The sequence below is a fragment of the Balaenoptera borealis genome, assembly GCF_965194805.1.
Source record: "Balaenoptera borealis genome assembly, chromosome: 10".
NCBI lineage: Eukaryota > Metazoa > Chordata > Mammalia > Artiodactyla > Balaenopteridae > Balaenoptera > Balaenoptera borealis.
Genome location: NC_138874.1, coordinates 109,702,405 through 109,725,448, shown reverse-complemented (window position 1 = coordinate 109,725,448; position 23,044 = coordinate 109,702,405). Strand labels below are relative to the sequence as shown.

Here is a 23,044-nt window from a genome sequence, read left to right as displayed (position 1 = left end):
AGACCAAATATTAACAGGAACGGAGAGCGAAGACACACACATATAAATATAAATAATATAAATATAAATATATATTCTTATTATTTCACAGGGCGGCATGCTCATCTCTGACCCAATGTCTTTGGCACAGGGGATGCAGTGCTCCAAGTGGCTGGGCCTGGGTCACATGTCCACCTCCAGGGCCGGGGGGAGGGGATCACGCCCATTTTAAGAACATGGTTGGAGAATGGGGGAGAGGGCGACTCTACAAAGGGCAGTCGGGTTGTTCCCAGAAGAAGATGATGCCTGGACTGCAGAAGCAGCCTGTCAGCCCTGAGAAGACAGGGGTTCTTGCAGCCTTGTGCACGGCTGTAACCCTGGTGCCCGCGGAACGTGTGTCCACTCTGTTGACCGTGCACTTGCCTGGGAGCAGGAACCCGTGATCTGGTCTTTGCAACATCAAGTTCTTATAGGTGATCTTGATAAAACCATCTTACATCATAGGGCCTCTGTGTTCCCTTCAAGCACTAAGATTGTCTTTGAGTCTGATTCATAAGATTCCACAGGCCCCACGAGGAAATGTGTCTCCCTGACGGGTGTACCCCGTGCCTGCGCTGTATGCGGGATGGTTGGGGGGAATACACGTATAAGCCCCCAAGTTAACTGCACTCTGTGAATTGGAATAGCCCCATGTTGGGTCTACAGCAACAGCGTCTGTAGACAGGTACCCCCACCACCACCACCTTTTCTCTCTGCTAGCCCCGCTTACGATCTGGGGAAGTCCCTTTCCCCTCTGACATTTAAGGGCTCTGGAGGACATGCTGTTTTGGGAGAAGAGGGAAACAGGGCCTTGGGGACAACTGGATGTGAAGGGAACAAGCTCAGATGACACATTTCTTCGGTTTTAGTCTTGCTTACTACTCCAATTCACAGATGCACCTTATTAGCTTGTATTTTCCAAATCCCCTCAATCTATTGATGAGCCTTTGCATGGCCAGTGGAATGTCCTTCCTGACTGAGAAAATGGGAGGAAGAGAAGAAACTCTTGAACCTGTAATAGCACATTTCTGCCATCAAAACTCAGGCTATGGGCTTTCTTTTCTTTTTTTTTTAAATTAATTAATTAATTAATTAATTAATTAATTAATTAATGGCTGTGTTGGGTCTTTGTTTCTGTGCGAGGGCTTTCTCTGGTTGCGGCAAGTGGGGGCCACTCTTCATCGCGGTGCGCAGGCCTCTCACTATCGCGGCCTCTCTTGTTGCAGAGCACAGGCTCCAGACGCACAGGCTCAGCAATTGTGGCGCATGGGCATAGTCGCTCCGCGGCATGTGGGATCTTCCCAGACCAGGGCTCGAACCCGTGTGCCCTGCATTGGCAGGCAGATTCTCAGCCACTGCGCCACCACGGAAGCCCTGGGCTTTCTTTTGTAATGAAGAATTTCTGTATAAAACTGTACTTTGCAATGTCAAGATGCCTTTAACTCTGGATTGGGGTACAGAAGGGCCTGAACATGGATGTCATTTGAGGGTCTTGTGAAGGATAAAAGCACAGTCCTGAGTGGTAATGTAGGTCGTCCTGTTAACCTGCCGATTTCTCTTCTCATCTCCTGACCCTGAACCTGACCAAGGGTAGATTCAGTTTTAGAAACTGGAGACATGACTTTGCACAATCCCCATGGAAATGTCTTGGCAGTGTTACGGAATTCCTGGAGTCAGTTATTCTAGGGCAGGGAGATCTGGCATTACCTGTGCTTTGGAACCAGGAAGAGCCTGGGGCTCAGGTAGTTTTGGGGTGACCACAAGACAGTCCGGGTGCCACGTTTATTTTCAGCCAAAAGCCACGGTCCAGGAAGACTGAAGAGAGGCTACCAGCTGGACCAGAGTTCCTAGGAGCAAATGGACCTAACTTGGGGTCCCTGAGCAGGAGAGTCTGACTGTTGCTGAGCACCCAGAGGGCCCCCAACCCCTGCCGTGCCCTCGGCTGGCTTGAAATGACTGCATGCGAGAGCCAGCCCATAGCTAAACGTCCCCATAACACACTCCGTTATCTCACTCCAGCAGCTCAGGTGCAGGCAGTCCGACCAAAGGCCTAGGGACTCTTTGCTGTGCCCCCAAGTTCCTGCTTCCCTTTTCCTGCAGAAACCCCTCCACCAACCTTCAGCCACCCCTCACTGTATCCTCCACTCCTGCCTTCCTACCTACTGTGGTCTCTTCACATGAAACTACCTCCTTTTTCTATGTTAATCATGAACCCCATCTCCCACCCCCCGGGAGAATTTGGTTTATACCAGTGACTTTTATCCATTTTATGACAGAAACCTCCCTGAGGTACAGTGGAACGGTTGAGTTTGAATTTAGATTTGCCACTTAGTAAGCCTAAGACCCTAACCTCTATGAGCTGAAATTTTTCATCTTGTAAATGGGGATCATAATACCAACATTTCCAGACTGCTAAAAGATGAAATATAATAATTTTTAGAAAGTGCTTGACACATACAAAATGCTTAGTAATGACTGTGAATTCTTTTATAAGAGAAAGATATCTACAGAAAATTCATCTATATTGTGTATGGTGTAATACTGATTAAAATATTGGTGTCTATAAAAGTGGCAGTGCTTTTAAATGATGGCGCCCCTTCACCTCCTATTATAATTGTGCTTATTCACAGTCCCTCCTGACACTTCCAGACTAAGCGAATTGTTGTTAACTTTTCTTTCCCTTCTACCAGCTTCTTCTGTGAGCACCCATCTGCATCCTCTTTTTCCCTTCAAAATCTCCTTTGGTGCTTATTTTAACCTTGGTTCACGTGTGCAGGAGCTGTGTGGAAAGCAGTGTGGTGAGCACATGCTAAGGTGTGTTTTATTTTTCTTGGACTGCATCCCTGTGGGGCTGAGCCTGGCAGACTTAGAAGATGATCCAAGAGAAGTTGCCTTCAAGGTGGACTTTGCAAGCACGATGAGACGAAGCTTTGTTCTGAGGGATGAGAAGTAAAGTGAAGGAGATGGAGAGGGGCTGGTTCTTCCTAACGCCAGTCCAGTGAGCCTTGCCGTTGGTGCCGTTAGGGAGTCTGCAAACTTTATCCAGCCAAGTCGTACTTGACAGTTCTCATGGCCCCAGCTTGGAGATTTGGCCTCCTCCACAAGCCAACATGGAGGGGTCCTTGAGCACCTGTGAGGGAAGGACCACCTTTGAAGTCTTGGCTGGAAACCATTTTTCTAAAATAGACCTCACCATTTCTTCCTAAGAGGCTGAAGGAATGATCATTTCATAGACTTCGAGGATGCAGTGTTGAGTCTATGGATGGAGTTGTTCTGAGTATTTAAGTTATTGAGATTTTTTCTAAACATGCCTGTCTTTGTTCTTCTCTTTTTGGATTTCCAAAATGTTTCAGAGAGTTTCACCGTCTCTGAGTTCCTGGAAAGTGCTTTAAAGGGTTGCCCCCATTTCTAAAGGGAAAATTGAGGCATGATACGTTGCAAGGAAATACGAGAGGATAAGCATTTGAGAGTATGCAATCTGGAATGATTCACAATCTGGTGCAAAGTCTGATCCTCGTGTTCTAGGTGAGTGACCTCAGGCAAATCACTTCACCTTTGTGAGACTCAGCATACTCATCCATAAAATGGAATAAAAACAGCTTCAACCTTTTTATTCTCTTAAAATGTCTTCTGAACAGGGGTTTTTAGTTTTATGAAGTTCAGTTTCTCCATTTGTTATTTTGTGGATCATACTTTTGATTTTGTATCTAAGAAGTATTGGTCTAACCTGAACTCACAAATATTTTTTCCTCTATGATCTTCTACAAGTCTTATGGTTTTAGGCTTTATATTAGGATTATATATATCAAAGAAGATATATGGAGGACAAATCAGACATGAAAATGAAATCAACATCTTAGTCATTAGGGAAATGCAAATTGAAACCACAGTGAGATACCATGACATATGTAAGAGAATGACTAAAATTTAGAAAACCAGCCACGCTATATGTTGGTAAGGATGTGGTGGACCTAGAATTCTCACATCCTACTAGTGCAAATGTAAAATGGAAATAGTTTGGTATATTTTCTTAAGTTAAACTTAGACCTACTAAGTAATCCATCAATTCCACTCACAGGTATTTACTCAAGAGAAACAAAACACATGTTATACAAAGACATGTAGATGAATGTTCACAGCAGCTTTGTTTGTAATAAAACTGGAAACAACCTAAATATCCATCAACAAATGAATGGATTAAAACACTGTGATACATCCATAAGGTGGAATACTATCCAGTAATAAAAGGGAATGAACTACTGTTAATATACAACAACCTGGGTGGACGTCAAGGTCATTATGTGAGTGAAAAAAAAAACAAGCTCAAAAAATTACATACTGCATGATTTTGTTTATATGCTAATCATGAAATGACAAGCAGAGGTTTGATAAGTGCTTGCACACCGGGCTTGTCCCTTTGGACCACTTGCTTGTGGAGCTGATTTGACACACTGTGAAGCCCAAACATGCACAGAGGCTGTGATGGAAGCAGAGACCCTCTGGTCAGCAGCCCCGGCTGAACTCCCAGCCCACAGCCAGCATCGACTGCCATCTTGGATGTTCCAGCCCAGAAGAGCCCACAGATGGGTACAGCCCACACATCATCACATGGCACAGAAGAACATCCCAGATGATCCCAGTCAAGCCACAAAAGCACTAGAGATAATAACATAGCAGTTGCTTTAAGCCACTAAGTTTTGGGGTGGCTTGTAATACAGTGATAGACAACCCAAATAGGTGCCTAGCAGTTCCAAAACTACATGCTCACAGGGCCAAATATCCATCCATGAACTGGTATGACCATGGCCAAGGAAGGTGCTGGCCAGCCAGACCTGGGTTGTACACCCAGCCCTGGAGCTGGGATGCAGTCAACTCTCAAACAGTGCCACCCAGACAGAGCGGGGAAGAGCCTTTCCCAAAGGAAGACCAAAGTGCAGTTACCAGAAGAAGGGCAATGGTGCAGGACAGAGCAGACCCAAGCAACAGCCCGCTGCAACTAGACTGCAGGGACCCCAGCAGAGGGAGGGAACCAGTGGATTTGGGACTCCGATGGTGTTTATGTAACTGTAGTAAGATTAATCTTTGTGCAGATTACAGGAGATAATTTTAGGTAAAGCGTTACACGCAGTGCCTGACAGATAGTAAGCTCTCAACTATTATAACTCTTATTATTTCATTTCTATTATTATTATTAAACAGTAGCTATATCATATTAGTTGATATTTCTTCCTCTGCAGACATCAGCCTGTATTTGGTCCTGGCACAGACTATATTCACACAGAAGTACATTTGGCTCTATTTGAAGGACTGTCCCTGATCTAGGTGGGCCCAGTATTTAGAGGCAGAGAAGTGCAGTGCTTGTCTATTTGAAAGGCATTGTCTTATTAACTCTTAGCCGCAGGGACTGGGCCCTGCTGTGGCTGCTCATTTAGGAGACAAATAACTCAGCCTGGCCTAGTCCTGTCTGTTTTCAAGGTTTCCATGGAGACTGGGATGGAGACAGAGGTAGCTTTGGAAGCCTCAGCACTTTCCCTACAGACAGGAGACCAGCGGTCCTGGGGCATCTTCTGTGTTGAGGGGTGTGTGTGTGTGTGTATGTACGGATGCTTATATGTTAGAGACGTGAAATTCTATATCCACATGTGCACAGGTGGTCCCCTCTTAGGAGAGACATGTACTCCTGGAAATCACAATGAAAAGTCACCAGGCGTGCCCTGGATGATGTAGAAGAAATCTCCAAGACAGCTCACCGCACATCTTATTCATGGGGCCTCATGGCCGAAGGCTTGCTGGGCTACTTGGCGGCTGGCATGTGTTAGCCTTTAAGGTCAGAGGTTACACTGCATCATAGTTTCAGTTATGTGACGGTGAATAGCCTGGGCAAGCATTTGGTCTGCTCCAGAGCCGAAGGTAGGAGCTATGACTTTGGCCTCTTGGAGCCTGAACGTATGTGTTTTGGGAGCGGAGATGAGAATGAGAAGGCATCTGAGCGTCCCTGGCACACACGCTCCGTCTAGGAACCTGTCTGTTTCTTCACTGCAGACTGTTTACCGAGCACCTCTTGTTAGCCGGGCACTGCTCCACACGCTTCACCTTTTCCTCGTGAAGCTCACAGTCTACATGGGGAGGCTGACAAGGAAACCAGGAATCAGAGCAAACAGGCTGCTGAGGGCTGTACCGCCAGAGAATAGAGCTGCCTCCCTGCCCCGGGGCCGGGAAAGTCTTGTGCATTTTGGAGAGACCTGTTTAGCTCCCTTTTCCCCTTCAAATAGGCAGGGAACAACAGAACGGGGTGTGTATCTTTTCGTAGGCCTTACCCCTCCTCAGAGTTGATGGCCACGTGATCCATGATCCTAGCCTGGCCTTTCTCCTCCCATCTGTGGTTTGGCAGCTGAAGCCCATAATGCCCCCAGTCCTTTTCCCAACCTGGATTGGGGCTGTTTCCTGATACTTGTGGCCCCTAAACATCAACTAGTCCAGGAGGTGACTTGTGATCTGGTTCCTGAATGAGGTGGCACTTGCCAGTTGGCGAAATGGGGGAGAGCTCTTCAGAGCGGGAGAGAGAGTGTGTGAGGAGGAGAAGCGGGTGAGATGGCACAGCCAGGATCAGCCCTGAGTCGACTTGGCAAGGTTGGCCCCAGGGGGTTGGGCACATGGCTTAGAACTGGATTGTGGCGGCTTTGTCATCAGCCACATAAAAATTATTCACCCGGGTGTCTTTCAAGTCAGCAGATGTGAACGATCTTTGAGTGATTTTAAAAGACCACCCTGAAGTCCAGGCGTTATTATTGGATCACACACTCATTGTTGAGAGTGGGGCCTGTGGGCAGGACTCGGGTCTTAGACCCCTTCCCTTTTCTAACTCTACTCATCTCACTGCATCGACGACTCCAGAATTTGTGTCTGTGCCCAGACCTCTCCCCTGAACTCAGACTGTCCACCCCTCTGCCTACTGGACAGTCCTACTTAGAAGTTGCCTGGGCAGCTCGGACTCAGCCAGCTGAGCCCCTGATCTCTCCTCACCCCACTGACTCTCCTACAGTTTTCCCCACATCAGGCTGGGGGAGATTCCGTCGTTCTGGTTGCTCTGGCTAAAAATCCTGGAGTCGTTCAACCTGATTCCCTCTTTCTCTCGCACCCCAACCAATTCCCCAGTTCACCCCACTGGTGCTTCTTTTCCAAATATTTCCAGGTATGATGGACGAATATCACCTCGCTTCTAGCCGTGCTTGCTACAGACTGCTCTCCCAGCTTCTGCCCCGCTTCCAGCCATTTCTCAACCCAACAGCCAGAGTGATTCGTTTAAAACCTAAGTCATAACATATCATTCTTCTGCCCCAAGCCCTCTGGTGGCTCCCACATCACACAGAGTAAAGGACGATATATTTACCATGATCCACAGGGTCTTCACGGTCTGGCCTCCTCTTACCGTCCTGCCTTCCTGCCCTCACACCACTTTCTCTCTCACTCCTCTACTCCAGCCTTAGAGATGCCAGACCCACCCCCCCACCTCAGGGCCTTTGCATGTGCTGTACCCTTATATATTAGCAATGCCCACTGCCTCATCATCTTCAAGTTTTTGCTTAAATGTCATCTTCTCAATGAAGTCTTTCCCAAACACCTGTTGAAACATGTGCCTTCCCCCAAGAAATCTTGAGTCCCTTTCCTGCTTTAGTTTTTTCTTATAATCTCCTATGTAAGTTCTGTTTATCTGAGCAACAGTCAGACAAAACAGCAAATGAAAAGCAGGCCTACAGTGATTTTGAATAATGAAATTCTCAAGTCCAGAACATACAGTAAGTATGCTGAATATTGTTGAAGAAGTATAGAGGGAATTGTAAACCTGAGTAAGGTGCACAAGACTATAAAACGTGACCAGGAGCAAGTGTAAGTTTTGGACATTGAAACTATAGTGACTGAAATTATGAAGACAACAAAGAGGCTCAAGACCAGGATAGATGTAGCAGAAGAGGGAGTTAGAAACTGGAAGATAGATCTAAAGAAATTACTCAGAAACCATCACAGAGACAAAATGAGATGAAAATATGAAGGAGAAGTTAGGAGGAATGGAAGGTAAAGTATGACAGGTCAACACGTATTTGAAGTTCTAGAAGAGGTAATGGAGAGATTGGGGAAAAGTCACTACTCAGTGAGATAATTGTTAAGCATTTTCCACAAATAATGGGGGGATTCCTCAGATCAGTAAGCCCTTCAAAACTAAGCTGGTTAACTAAAAGGAATCCACATCTAGATACATCTACTTAAGCAGCAGAAGACCAAAGTCAAATAGAATGGCTTAGAGCAGCCTGAGAAAAAAGACAAATTACTTACAAAATGAAAACTATTATATGGGGAACAGATTCCTCAATAACAACAATGGAAACCAAAAGACAGTGGAATACTGTCTTCAGATAAATGAACGAAAATAATTGTTAACTTTGTATGGCCAGTGAAACTACCTTTCAAGAATAAGAGTGAAATAAATACATTTAGATAAATAAAAACAGGAAGTTTACCTCCAGGGCTGGGATGAGGGTGAGGCAAGTGAGGTGCCAGGGGGCATTGGAATTTAAGGACGTGCTCGCTTTCAGGGCTGTGACAGTTTAGAATTAGCACCTTGGAGTGAGTGTTTCCTTAAAATTTACACCGTAGGTGCCTCACCCTAGTCCTGCCCCTGATACCACCAGAAGATGCCCACTGAGGAACTTCTAATTGATATATTTCAAGAAGAAGGGAAATAATCCCAGGAGGAAGATGTAAGGTATAAAAAAGAAATGATGAGTTCATGAAATAGAAAATGTCTAGATAAGCCTGGATATTTTGAATGTTTTTAAAAAATTAATAAATGTGTAATATGTGGGCTTAAAAGAAAAAGATGGAGCTAGACAGCTAGACAGCCAGATGACAGTAGCAGCTGAGCTAGGAGGGAGGGGATTGTGGTTAAAGCAGTCCACGATTCTTACATTGTTCAGGAAGGTTGTGATTAACCCAAGACATGGGCTTGTTGGAATTTCTTTGACAACCACCCAACACCTGCGTTCTGCTGGACTGTCCTGGCTCTTGGCACACTTGGCCTTGAGTTCTAGCCTCGTGTAAACTTGGTTATTCTCACACCAGAGTCCAGTGGGCTCTCCACCAAAGAGCCACATGAGCCTCAACTTCAAATCCTTCTCGGGGTCTTCAGGACAAGCATGTACCCAGAAAATATGTGTTAAAAATCTCAAACTCACTAGCTTTTTTTCTCTTGTGTGTGTGTATGTGCGGTCAAAATTAACAAAATTATTCATTCTGCTACACTAAAAGCTAAACCATTAACTGTTTACTACTGAAATTCCAGTGCCCACCAGAACATAGTAGAAACTCCATAGATATTTCTTGAATGGTTTTATAACCATTTTTGATGGAGGTGTACATCGTATGGTTGTTACTCTCTGGATTTTTCACTTCTCCATTTTATAGATATTTGACAAGCACTTGTTAACTCCAAGTATCATCCTAAGTACTGGAGCGATAAGCAAGGGTGAGCAACACATGGCCATGACCCCGTCCTTGCAAGCGTTGCTGTCTGGAGCTGTGACCTTCAAACATTTCCAGCACAGGCATACTAAGAAATGCATTTTACTTTGTGAACCAGCACACACAGGCCACACAGTAATAAATGTTTAATGCATCTTTAGCGCACATGATGGGCTCTGATAGTTTCTACTTTATGCATTTTTCTTCAAGAAGAATGCCTGTCACCACCCACTAAATTGATGTTATGACCCATGACGGCTATGGTTTGAAAAGCATTGATCCAGTGCAAGTTCTGCATCTTTCCTCTGCCATGCATTCCTCAGAATCATGTTTTTCAATGCACAAAAAAACAGACATCAGGTGACAATCGAAACTTATTAGATTGACATGCAATTATAAACATATTTGAGAAAGCGAATGTGATACAGTAATATGTGCGCTTCATTATTAACACAGTAAATGCAAGATCTGGCTAGTGACACACTGGCTGGAATTTTGAAGTAGGGATGAACAAAAATGCTATTTTGAGAATTCTGCTACGACTGTGGTGAGACGTGGAAATATCTGTGATCACCGTTGGTGACAAAGCCACAGGTGCTGAGACCACCACTCTGGAGTGTCACCTACATTCATAACTGAAGGAATGCTGAATTTGAGAAGTTAGTGAAAACAAAGGAGCATTTATTTCCCCATTCAAGTTCATAGAACCCAAGGGGCCCCTGGACCCCCAGATGGAAATCCCTGGTCTAGTGGAGCCACACTTTATCTCAGTGATCTGAGTCTTATTGGTCAGTTGGAGAGATGTTGATCCTCATCTCAGGTAGGTCTATGACCACAGTTTTTAAGGGTGTTGCTCACTGTGGACGTACCAGTTTAAGAGTCGTAAGAGCTGCAGAAAGCTAAAGACAGCAAGGGCACTGGCAAGGAGTGGTCAAGCAGGAATCCCAGGGATCCCCCATCCCACCCCCTGCACCCACCATCCCATCTAAAGCAAGTGACTTGCAGTGCAGACTGATCCTGCAGTCTGATTCACTTCGGGTCGGGGGTATTCTGTTGGGTCAAAGAGCGTCATCAGAGGTGGCCGTGTGGGTGTCTCGGGGACCCTCACTTCCCTTGTGGCAGTAGAGGTGTGGCCCTCGAGGATCATCCGCTCACGTAGCTGACAGGTTAACATGAGAAGAAGGGAGGAAAAACCCAGCGAGCTCGGAGGACCGATTTAGTCTTGTTAAATACACTGGAAGAGCGGAGTGTGGGAGAGAGCATTTAATCAGCTCCCCGACTGTTTGTCGTTGTAAAGGGGCCTGCTTGCTAACACGCCTGGAGAAGTCCTCTGAGACTACACTGTTGGATTCATAATAAGATGGTTCCTTCTATCTTACAGGCCATGTGGGGGAATTCCGAAGAAACTGAAAATCATCCTCTGAGAAAGTAGAGTTACAGCTTCTTCCAATTTTTCATGTCTTATTTGAGGGGCTGTAGGAGGACCCCCACGTCCTCCTTCCATTTTCTGATATTTTATTAAATGGATACGACACTCCGTCATTGGTCTGGCTGGAGCAGGAGACCAGCAGCTTGCATCATTTAGGAGGTGAGATGGTTAGTTTTATGAATCAGTCAGATATTTAACCAAACGCTAATCTAGGTGTTGCAGGGAAGTAGATGTGTTTCACATCTACAATCAGATGACTGCAAATAAAGGAGATAATTGCCCTCAATAATGGCAGGGAGTGCTCATACAATCAGTGGGAGGACTTAAGAGCCAAAATTGAAGTTTCCCGGAGAAGAAGAAATTCTCTCTCAAGACTGTGACATCAACTCCTGCCTGAGTTTCCGGCCTGCCAGCCCTATGAATCTCAGACTTGCTAGCCCCCGTGATCACATGAGCTAATTTCTTAAAATAAATCTCTTAATACATTTGGTTTCATTTCCTTGGAGAACCCTGACTAATACGGGATGCGTTTAAAAAATTTTTTGTGTTAAATAAATGAAAGGCAAGAATCTGAAAGCAAAGTGACTTAAACACAGCACATGCACGCACACCATGCTCTGAGAGGTTGGAAGAAGAGGTCTGTGGGCCAGGGAGGAGCTGGGAAACAGGGACACTAGTCTTTTTTTATTTTTAAAATTTTATTTAGTGTGCAAAGGGGAGCAGCCACTTCTCCTCCATCGGTCGAGGCCCTTCCTCATCTCCTGCTTATAGCTCTGTCTTCTGTGCTCCAACCTCCACCTCCGTCTTGCTCCTGAAACCATACCTGATCCAGTCCCTGCAGACCCCTCACTCCCCCAGCCTGCGTTATTGAGATGGCCTCATCTTACTCATCCTTTTGGACACACTGCCTCTCTTTCTAGAAACTTCTCCACTCCTTGGTTTTGTTCTCACTGTCCCTTTCTCTGCATCTTCTCTTCGTCTCCATCCTTCTCTCCCTCCACCTGCCCCAGAAAAGGTCACCGAACACCCAGTTGCTGGGTGATCTCTTTGCTCAGATAGTTTGAACCACCTCCTAAATCTTGGTGCTTCCCCAGCTTTGTCTCCATCCTAGAACTCTCCCTCCTTCTTCAAAATCATCCAACTAACCGTGCACTGGACTTCCCCACCGGAGTCCCCGACGGCATCTCAGACTCAACATATTTCCAAGGGATCCATCATTCCCACCCCCATTCTCTTGATCTCAGTTGGTAGAATTTCCATCCAGAGCTAGTATCTCCCCTAATAACAAGTCAGTCATTCTTGTGCATGCCTGATTTCCTTAAGAGCAATCTACATGCTTTGACTTTATTCAAGTGATGCAATTGGATTCCTCTGAGGCATAATCATTATTCCAGGTACATGATTTCTGTAATGGGATAATTGGCTGCTTCTGCCCGTAAAGAACACCTGAAATAAGTAATATGTGCACCTGTGTTTTTAATCAAAGTGAAACATAATAACCAGGGGCAGTCGGGAGGCACAGTAAATGTGTCAGTGGCGCTTCTGGTAAGTTCATGGTGGTGAGTAGATGGACCGCATCCTTGTGAGCGAATGAGAGGGCCAGACCGGTGGAGAACAGGACTCGGAGGGGCTTCAGGCCTTGACAAGGACATGATCTTCGTCCTGAGTACAGTGAGAAACCACTGGAAGGTTCGGGAGGGGGTTGTGGGATGCTCAGATTGATGTTTTAGACGGTCACTCTGAGCCGGGTGTGGGATGGGAGTAGATGAGGCCAGGACGGAGCCCAGACTCCTGATTCTGATTCAGTTGGTCTCGGGGGGAGGCGGAGGCATCAGTGAGATGTAAAGTCCCCCACGTGGTTCCAGTATGGAGTCAGGGTCCTGGAGGTCTAGCTCCGGAAGTGTGGCCCCCAACCCACGACTGCCTCCCCAGAGATTCTCTCTCTCACGCCAGTTCACACCCAGCGTCCAGCACCAGTTTATGGCTCCAGCACCTTCGGCTCCAGGAAGTTGAAAGCAGCCCTTCAGCTATGCTGGGTCTACAGTGGGAAGTGTCACCGTGCGATATTTCTGTTGTGGGTGTTCTTTTACACCTGTGAACTGGACAGTTTGGCTTTTTGTTTATTTCAACTTCAGTGAAGTGACAACCACTTAAGAATGTGCTCGTCAAGGTGTCTGGGTTCCATGGACTATTTGCTCCCCAAATTCTATCCCTGTGTCACTCGAGGTCCAAGTGGAGTATTAGAATCACAGTTCAAAGCAAACAAAATTGATGATGTGAGAGATAACCATACTGAAGATCCAGAAAAAGATAATGTGAAGTTCTCTTCTGCACTGGGTATGATTTTTAATGAAAGTGATCAGGCATTGAGAGACCTGCGGTATCAGAAACATGCCTTCAATATGCTTCGCAGTAAGGGCTTGGCTGCCACAGAGATGCAGCAGATACAAGGGATGCAGGATGTACAGACAAGTCTGACTCAACGGATTTGCCAGTGGCTGGTGTTGCTATTTGTTTCTACAGTGAAGGCTTGTGTGCCTGGCTCTGGCCTGGGCGCAGCCTCCTAGACCACGTGCCTGCCTGGCTTCTTCAGGAGATCATGCCTGTAGACAGTGATTTGAAAGGAGAACTAGATGAATATGTCCAAAACTACCTCCTTGGAAAAATTAAAGTAATAAAAAATACAAAGCGTGGGAGATTGATTTGAGGAAGAACAATCAGAGCAGCTGTGATGTGGCCGGGTCCTTGCTGGCCGTCATCCGGGAGGCCTAGCGGACGGTAGGATGTCTGGTGACCAGCACCATCAGTGCTGACCCTCGCCTGCAGCTCCTCCCCTGTGTTGTGAGGGGGCTTCAACTGGGGGCTGCATTTCAGATGGGGTCGTGCTCCCTTTTCCAAGCTCAGAGGACTGGAGGGAGATACTACACCAATAAAGTCACCTACAATTGCTGGAGGATTGTTTACCATGAAGAGAAACTATTTCATTGAACTTGGACAGTGTGACCGTGGCATGGATATCTGGGGAGGAGAAAATTTCGAAATATCATTTCGGAATTGGATGGGTGGAGGTAAACTCTTCATCATCCCTTGCTTTAGAGTTGGACACATTTTTGGAAAAAGGCGACCGTATGGTTCTCCTGAAGGCTAGGATATCATGACACGTGTGATGAGACTGGTTCATGTTTAGTTGGATGAATGTAAGGAGCAGTATTTTTCCGTAAGACCTGATCTGGGGTCCAAAAGCTTTGGCAATATCAATAAGCATGTTGAATAGAGGAAGGAGTTGGGTTGTAAATCATTTAAATGATATTTGGATAACATTTACCAAGAGATGCAGATACCTGAGCCCAATGCCAAACCCTAGCAATCCACTTTTGTAGAAAGAAGGTCAAAATGCCCCAAGTCCTTCAATGGGAAAGGCTCTGTCACCTCCAGATCAGTAAGTGTCTGGTGGCCCAGGGCTGCCCAAGTCAGAAGAGAGGCCTAGGAGTGCTTAAGGGTTGTGGCTACGGTGACCCTAATCAGCACTGAATTTATAATGAAGAGCATGAATTGGTTTTAAATAATCTCCCTTGCCTGGATATGTCAGAAACTCATTCATCAAGTGCTCATGAAGTGTAATGGTTCAGGAGGAGCCCAGCAATAGAATTTTGGGAAGAATAATTGGCTGTGCCAGGTGTCAGTTGGACAGTGCCTAAGAGTGGTCGATCTACTGAGTCACAAAGGCTATGTTGCTATGGCAACCTGTGATGGCACCTCCTCACAACGGTGGCATTTGGAGAGTTAAGATGGACGCCGTGGCTGGAATGGTGATTCATCACACTTGTCCTCCTATGGAGATGCCTGAGAAGATTAGCAAAGGTGAGACAGCAGATATACTAGAGACTGGAGCACCAAGTGACCATCAGAAGGTGAAGAAGTATGTTTCACCAAGACATTAAGGTCACTTCTGAGCTGCCGTTAAGGAATTTTTTGCTTATGACAGAAAACAAGAATACAATTTTAACTCTATTAAAGAGTCAAGTTTGTAGAGAAGGGCAAAACCCAGGAAACTGACATGCCTATTCAAATCTATTTACACTTCTTTTTAACCCATTTTAATAATGGAATGGCATTTATCTGATCAGAAACTTGTTATGATTTCCTTTCTTAGAAGACTTCATAGGAGATTGTTAATTTTTTCCCACTTCTATTATCATGTTCTAAATAGATAATTTTAAACAGATTGCATCCACATTACTTTCAACTCCAGAAGGCATCGTTCATAAGATTATATTTAAGAGGCAGTTAACTATTATTAAGTATTTTGATGAATTATGGTACTATTTACATTTAAAGGATCCTTTTTATTATTAAAAAATAATAATAATATGGAGCTGGGGTGAAACTTCCTGCACTCTACTAAGTCCTCCAAACTCGAGACCCCGTTGTGGCCCCGCAAGAAAGATTCACGCAGCCTAAGCTTCATCAGCCCAACAGCCACAGAGAACTCACTCCTCAGGGGGCAGCCTGCTTCTCCTTCAGGCGGCTCTGATGGCTGGAAAATTCTTCCTTATTTCAAAGACCAAATCTTCTCCACTGGTTCAGCCTTGCCCTCTGCACAGAGTAAACATTCCATTTCTTTTAACAGGCCCACCCATGAGCTGGTTTCAGGGACTTCTGTTTCCTTCCCTTTTATCTTCCTTTTCTTTAATATATAATGCAGGCACAGGGGAGGAGAAAGTGTAAAAGTGAGATGAAGGGCAAATCAAACCTTATCTGCCATACCTCCAGGCTCTGGAATCCTCCCCCCAGAGATAATCACGTTACCACTTCCTATCTTTTCAAGAGAAATTATGCATTTGCCAAGTATACGCATTCTTTTAGACAATAATATTACATACACGATTCTGCACCTTGCTTTTCTTAAACCTAGTAATAAATTTTGGAGATGATTCCACGTCAGTATTTAAAGCCGCACCTGATTCTTTTAAAAGCAACATAGGCAGTTTAATAAACCACATTTCATTAAACTAGTCCCCTGTTGATGGACACTAGGTAGTTTCCAATCTTTTGCTACTACAAACAAAGCAATCATGAATATCCTTGCATTGCATATACCTCTTTGTACAGGTATCTGTGTGATAGATTTAGAGCAATGCAATTGCTAGAGTGAAAGATACGTGCATTTAAATTTTTAATCCACATTGCCAAATTGCCATCCAATGAAGTGGTACCAGTTTGCTCTCCACCAGCAAAGTATGAGAGTTCCTGCTCTCACGCTTAGGAGATGAACTAGTTTGTAATGCCCTCCTGGAATTGTTTTGCCCTGAACTGAACCCACTGTTTCTGTGTGACCAGTGACCTCAGTGAATGTAAAACATCCTCTCTCTCATTCCAGTTACTCTACTTCTTTAAAAACAAACAAACAAACAGAACCTCAACACTGAAGCTGCCATTGTGACCAGGGCCACATCACTGACATTTAGTCATTAAGCTCTGTTCCACAGTGTGCCTGCTAAACCAGGTTTCTCCCTTTTTGTGCCTGGGCTTTGGGATTTTTGTAAGCAAGTTGCAGAAGTTTCCATTTATCTGTGTATTCGTTTCCTTTTGCTGCTGTGACAAGTTACACAAATTGGGCGCCTTAAAGCAACACAGATTTATTATCTTCCAGCTCTATTGTTCTGAAGTGCAAAACGAGTCTCAATGGGCTAAAATCAAGATATCAGGTCTGCGTTCCTTCTGGATGCTCTAGGGGAGAATCCACTTACGTTTTCCAGCTTTCAGAGACCGCCTGCATCCCTGAGCTCCTTCTTCCACCTCAAAGCCGGCAGCACGGCATCTTCAGTCTCTCTCTGGCTCTGAGAGAGCCCCCCTTCGATCGTCACATCTCCTTCCTTGACTGCCCTGTTTCTGTCTTCCTTCTTTTCTTTTTCTTTTTTTTTTTAAATGTAATTTTTTTTTAATTTATTAATTAATTTATTTATTTTTGGCTGTGTTGGGTTTTCGTTTCTGTGCGAGGGCTTTCTCTCTAGTTGCGGCGAGCGGGGGCCACTCTTCATCGCGGTGCGCGGGCCTTTCACTGTCGCAGCCTCCCTTGTTGTGGGGCACAGGCTCCAGACGCGCAGGCTCAGTAGTTGTGGCTCACAGGCCTCGTTGCTCCGTGGCATGTGGGATCTTCCCAGACCAGGGCTCGAACCCGTGTCCCCTGCATTGGCAGGCAGATTCTCAACCACTGCGCCATCAGGGAAACCCCTGTCTTCTTTCTTTTAAGGACCCTGTGATTACATTAAGCCCACTTAGGTAATCCAGGATAATATTCGTGTCTTAAGATCCCTAACTCAATTTTATCTACAAAGTCCATTTTGCCACTTAAGGTAACATATTCACAGGCTCTGGGGATTATCTTCAGGGAGCCATTATTCTGCAGACCCCAATCTGCATTAAATATCATCTTGTGGGGCTTCCCTGGTGGCGCAGTGGTTGAGAATCTGCCTGCCAATGCAGGGGACACGGGTTCGAGCCCTGGTCTGGGAAGGTCCCACATGCCGCGGAGCGACTAGGCCCGTGAGCCACAATTACTGAGCCTGCGCGTCTGGAGCCTGTGCTCCGCAACAAGAGAGGCCGCGATAGTGAGATGCCCGCGCACCGCGATGAAGAGTGGCCCCCACTTGCCACAACTAGAGAAAGCCCTCACACAGAAACGAAGACCCAACACAGCCAAAAATAAAATAAATAAATTAATTAAAATACTTATTAAAAAAAAATATATATAAATATCTTGTTAAGGCTAATTGCTTCAAAGGCTGCTTGGACATAAATGTGCTTTCAGGGAGGGTCTGGGTATATTCGCTTCTACAAGGATTTTTTTTTTTTTTTTGGAGTGTAATTGCTTTACAATCTTGTGTTAGTTTCTGCTGTACAACAAAGTGAATCAGCCATATGTATACATATATCCTCTCCCTCTTGGACCTCCCTCCACCCTCATCCCACTCATCTAGGTCATCACAGAGCGCTGAGCTGTGCTCCCTGTGCTATACAGCAGGTTCCCACTAACTATCTATTTTACACTAAGTACCAACCAGTACATAATGTTGAGCTGGGCATCCTTGGGGCTAGAGTGAAGAACTACAAAAAAACTAACAGGTGGATCTGCGCTTTACAGTTTATAAAGAGCATTTACATCCATTATGCATTTCCCATTTCCCACTGTCAGGTAAGGAATCGGCCTGGAGCCTCAGAGCAGGTATAGGTCAGCGAGATTCTTCCGACTCCAAAGCTGTGGCTCTTTCCACAGCACCAGCTGCACCAAAGTTGTGCTACCAGCCCACACGGAGTCTCCAATGAAAGTCCTTGAGAATTCTTTTCCTCTGTGGGTTTCCAGAGCTGCCCGTTCCCATAAGCTACCCATTTGGGTTGGAGTAAAAGTTCCCTTTTACCAGTTTACAGAGCTTGTTCTCACACCTTAGCCACCCAGAACTCACGGCAACCTCGTCAGCTGAGCAGGGCGGGCCTGGGACAGGGTCGCCACATCCTTGATGGCACCAGGGAGATGGAGACCCAAAATTATGGGGACTACTGCCAAGGTCACAGGAGACTCAAACCCTGAGCCATACTGTCTCTTCCAGAGAGACTGCCCTGAAAAGCTAGCAATTCCAAAACCCCCGAATGGTCTGACCTTCACTGCAGAGGACATTACGGATTTCTTAGAAATTGGAGGCTGAGGAGGGAACTAACATACATGGAGTACTTACTGCGTGCCAGCACTTTCCAGAGACAGCTCATTTAATCCTTCTAACAGTTTGGGTGTTATTATCACCATTTTAATGATGGCGGCTCTGAGAGGTTAATGGTCACAGAGATGGCAATGAATGGATTCCATACCAGGTCATTCTGATTCCAAAGCCCATGACTTTTCCTCTCGCCCGTGCTGGAGAATGAGCTGAGCAGGATTCCAGGTTAAAAAAAAATCTAGCACCTGCTTTGTGAGAGTACAGAGCCCTCAAATGCGCTGGTTAGGTTAGCAGCTGGCTGGATGAAAGTGAGTGCAGCGGGCGGGAGAGGCTGGGAGGGAAAGTGCAGGCCAACTGTCCCCTGGCTGGTGTCCAGTGACCTGCAGCCCTGGGAGCAGGTGCCAGAACCCTCCCCGGCCAAGAGGGAGAGGAGGTCCAGGGAGTGCGGTCAGGGGTTGGGGGGAAATGTCAGAGCCAATTACCAGGTAAAGCCACCAAACAAACACTAGCTAGAGAGCTAGAGGCTTGTCCAGAAATGTTCTCAGGGCTTGCTTTGATTACCATTTGTCTGAGTTGAGCTTCATTTCCATATTTCCTTCAGCTTAGACCCCATCTGCTGCTCTGTTTGCCTGAGCCCACCGCTAGAGACACAGGCATGCAATTATCCAACTCCTACGCATTTTTCTTGTTCTCTTTCTCTTTGAGTTTAATTTCCATCAGAGGCTCTGCCTTGAGCTTGCTTAAAAACCTGCAATTATGAGGAGGCAGCTAATGAGACCAGGAGCAAACTTCTGCACTGTGCAGCTATTTTTTTTAATGAGATAAGCAGGGAAAATGTCAAACAGAGGGATTTCTATGTTGCTCCCATGACTGAAAGGGTCCCCAGCATTGCAAATAAACATGCTGCAATTAGCAAATGTCAGGGGCCAGGGGGTGGGTTTCGTCCCTGGGGTCCTTGGGCTTCTCGACCTTGCCTGAGATGTGTGACTGGATCTTGTCTGGCTGAAGATCCACTGTCCAGTGCTCCCAGGTCCAGAGTCCCTTTTGGTCACGGTCAACAGAGATGCGCCCTGGAAAAGCCACTGAGTGTGGCGACAGAACTCTGACCTCAGCTACCGCACGGCTGCCTTTCCAAGAGCGGTTTGTTTTCTTCCCCAAGCACATTATGGGGTAATGACTGGGACTGTGGAAATTGCAAACAGCGTGTGTCATGATGAATATTTTAACTTGGAATACAGCATTCTCAGCAACTCCCAGTGTCTGCGGAAACTCAAGAGGCGGCAGAAAAATCTATCGTGAAAGTGCCACTCACGCAGCGTAGCTAATAATGGGAATTCAGGAGCATTTATTTAGTGCCTGCTGTGTACCTGTCTCTGGGCTGAGCACTTGGGGTACAGAAATGAGTAAGATGCAGCCTCTGTCCTTCTTTGGATCTAATGGAGAGAATCGGAGAGTTAAAATGATGCTGTACCCAATGAAGTCCCCCTCCCCCCACCTCCCTGCACCCAACCCCTCAGGTCTAGATTTACCCAACGAAAAGGAATGGTTGGCTCGAGGCTTAAGGTTTTTCTTGAAGCAACACCTATTTGCGGTCCGTTCTTCCTCCCCAAGGGGAGAACACTCACCTTGCCCTCTTCCCTCCCGTCTGCCCATGGCTAGAGCCCAGGGCGGGGGTCAGAGGTCCCACCCCAGCCCCTTCCAGGGCACACTTGGGAATGGCTCAGTGCCATGGTCCCCGAGCCTGGTCACACACTGGAGCTGCCTGGGTTGCTCAGTGACAGTGCAGACGTCGGGCCCTTCGACAGAGGTTCTGATGTGTGGCTTTGGGACCGGTCCCCGGAGTCGTGTTTGGAACGATCGCTCCAGGTGATTCTGGTGCCTGGTCAGGCTTGGGAACCGCTAACCTAGGACCAAAGTACCGTTTTGTCACTTCCAGCCGCTGGTGCTGGCAGGAGCCTTCTCCCTTCTCTGGAACACATCTCTCTCCTCTATAAAAGTACACTTGATGATCTCTGAGGCTCACCCTGCCTCTGACCACCTGTGTGTCCACAGGTGGGCTACCCGGGCGCTGCCCACGATGCTGTCCTTCCTTCACACCCCGACGTCTCAGGGGAGAAGAGAGCCAGCGAACCTGGACCTGACGCGGGTCTCAGCCCCTCCCCCTGCTTCCTGGGGACCCAAGCCGGGTCCCGTCCCCTCTCTGGGCCTCAGCTGTGGGTAAATCTGTGAGGAATTTCAGCAGATAGCCACCACTTTGTGTTTCTTTGCCTCGGGAAATTTTTCAGGGCAGAAATCAAAGCACCTTGAAGGCAAAGCCAAGAGCCCTGGGTGGAAGCTACCTTCGAGGCAGTGAGAGTCAGCGGGGCGGCTGTGGGGTGGGATCTGGGGATGGACCCTGCCCTGCCGTCACTGAGCAGCCCGCTGGGGGCGCCGGAGCTGCATGAGGGGCGGGAGGGAGGGTCCGCCCTGGGTCCAGCCTGCCTCCAGGAGAGTCCAGACAGGAGCTCACGCCACCCCTAGCTGCCAACCCATCCTTCCTCCAGCTCTTGCCAGTTTCTGTGGGAGCCGGGCTCTCCAGACTGGGGGAACCCACAAGATGCCCCTCCTTGCGCCACATTTCTGAGAAGCTATTTAAAGGAGGAGAGAGGTTAAACCAGCCCATCACGAAACTTCAAGATAGACCCTCCCCATGCCCTTGTTGGCCACCCCCCACCATTTACATACAGCTCCGCGAGCTCTCAGTACCCCCTTCCCCCGTCCTCCCTGTGCTCCAGGCTCCCTTCTCAGCTTCCTGTGGGTGAGGGGATAATCTCAGGGTTAACTGAAAGGAGGCTGTCAAAAGCTGCTTTCACATCAAGGTGTGAACGACAAAATCACACACTAAACTAGGGATTCTCAAACTGCATTCCACAGACCGAATTTAGTCCATGAATTTGGTGGAAAATGTGGTCCTCATTTTCACTAAAAAGTTTAGCATTAACTTCAGTTATGAATGAGGATTAGAACATAGGGGTGTTAACCTATAACTCTGTCACCAGTGGAGATCACAGGTAACTTCACATCACTTTACAGTTGATACAGATACTCGAAATCTTATTTAGGCTCATCTTTTGAAATGATGGTAAATTCTGAGATTGTCACTATTCCTTGTTATTTAATGTGTTGATAATAAAGCACATATATCACTATATTGCAAACATATATGTAAAAAATATTTTGGCAACTACATTTTTAATACGATTGTTTTCTTTCAAAATCTTATGTATTCATTCTTTTAAAGAATGTTATGTAGAGGAGCCCATAGGGTTCACGGGCTGCCAACAAGTCCATGGCACATAAAAGTTTAAAGACTCCACCTCTAAATTTATCTTAAGATGAATTTCATCCTATTAGGAAAATTTTGAGCAGTATGGAAAAGTGAAGACTTTTCGATGATGGTGAGAGAAGATAATTTTGAGAATCTGTCAAGATTTCCAGGAGCTAGAAGAGATCTTAGAGATACATAGCTTTACTTGTTAAATCAACCTTATTCAGCTTTAATTTACATACAGTAAAATGCACCCATTGTTTTACGTGTGCCCATTGTTTAAAAATCGTGGCTAAAAACAAATAACATAAGCATTACCATCTTAACCATATTAAGTGCACGGTTCAGCCATGTTAATTATATTCACGTTGTTATGTAAAATGCACCCCTTAGATGTGTGCAGTTTGACGAGCTCTGACAATGTACTCGAGTAACCAGTCACAACTACAATTAAATACAGTGTTTCTATCACTCCCAAAACATTCCTTTGTGTCTCTTTATAATGTCCACTACCCCAAATCCAAGTAACCATTGATACTTTTTGTCACTATAGGCTAATTTTGTCTTTTTTTTTTTTTTTTTTAGAGTATAATTGCTTTACAATGTTGTGTTAGTTTCTGCTGTACAACAAAGTGAATCAGCTATATGTATACATATATCCCCTCCCTCTTGGACCTCCCTCCACCCCCATCCCACCCATCTAGGTCGTCACAGAGCACTGAGCTGAGCTCCCTGCGCTATACAGCAGGTTCCCACTAACTATCTATTTTACACATGGTAGTGTATATATGTCAAACCTAATCTCCCAATTCATCCCACCCTCCACTTCCTCCCCCACCCCGTGTCCACATGTCCGTTTTCTACGTCTGTGTCTCTATTCCTGCCCTGCAAATAGGTACATCTGTACCATTTTTCTAGATTCCTCATATATGTGTTAATATATGATACTTGCTTTTCTCTTTCTTACTTCACTCTATATGACAGACTCTAGGTCCATCCACATCTCTACAAATGACCCAGTTTTGTTCCTTTTTATGGCTGAGTAATATTCCATTATATATA

At 46.0% G+C, this 23,044-nt stretch overlaps 1 pseudogene across 1 annotated transcript in view; it reads left to right on the top strand.

The window, feature by feature from the left end:
- LOC309636226 (polypeptide N-acetylgalactosaminyltransferase 11 pseudogene) overlaps nt 1–23,044 on the top strand; it is a 28,428-nt pseudogene extending 5,384 nt beyond the window's left edge. Inside the window, exon 1 of the transcript in view lies at nt 1–23,044. This exon is cut by the window's left edge and continues 5,384 nt beyond it. The product of the transcript in view is annotated as a polypeptide N-acetylgalactosaminyltransferase 11 pseudogene (transcript).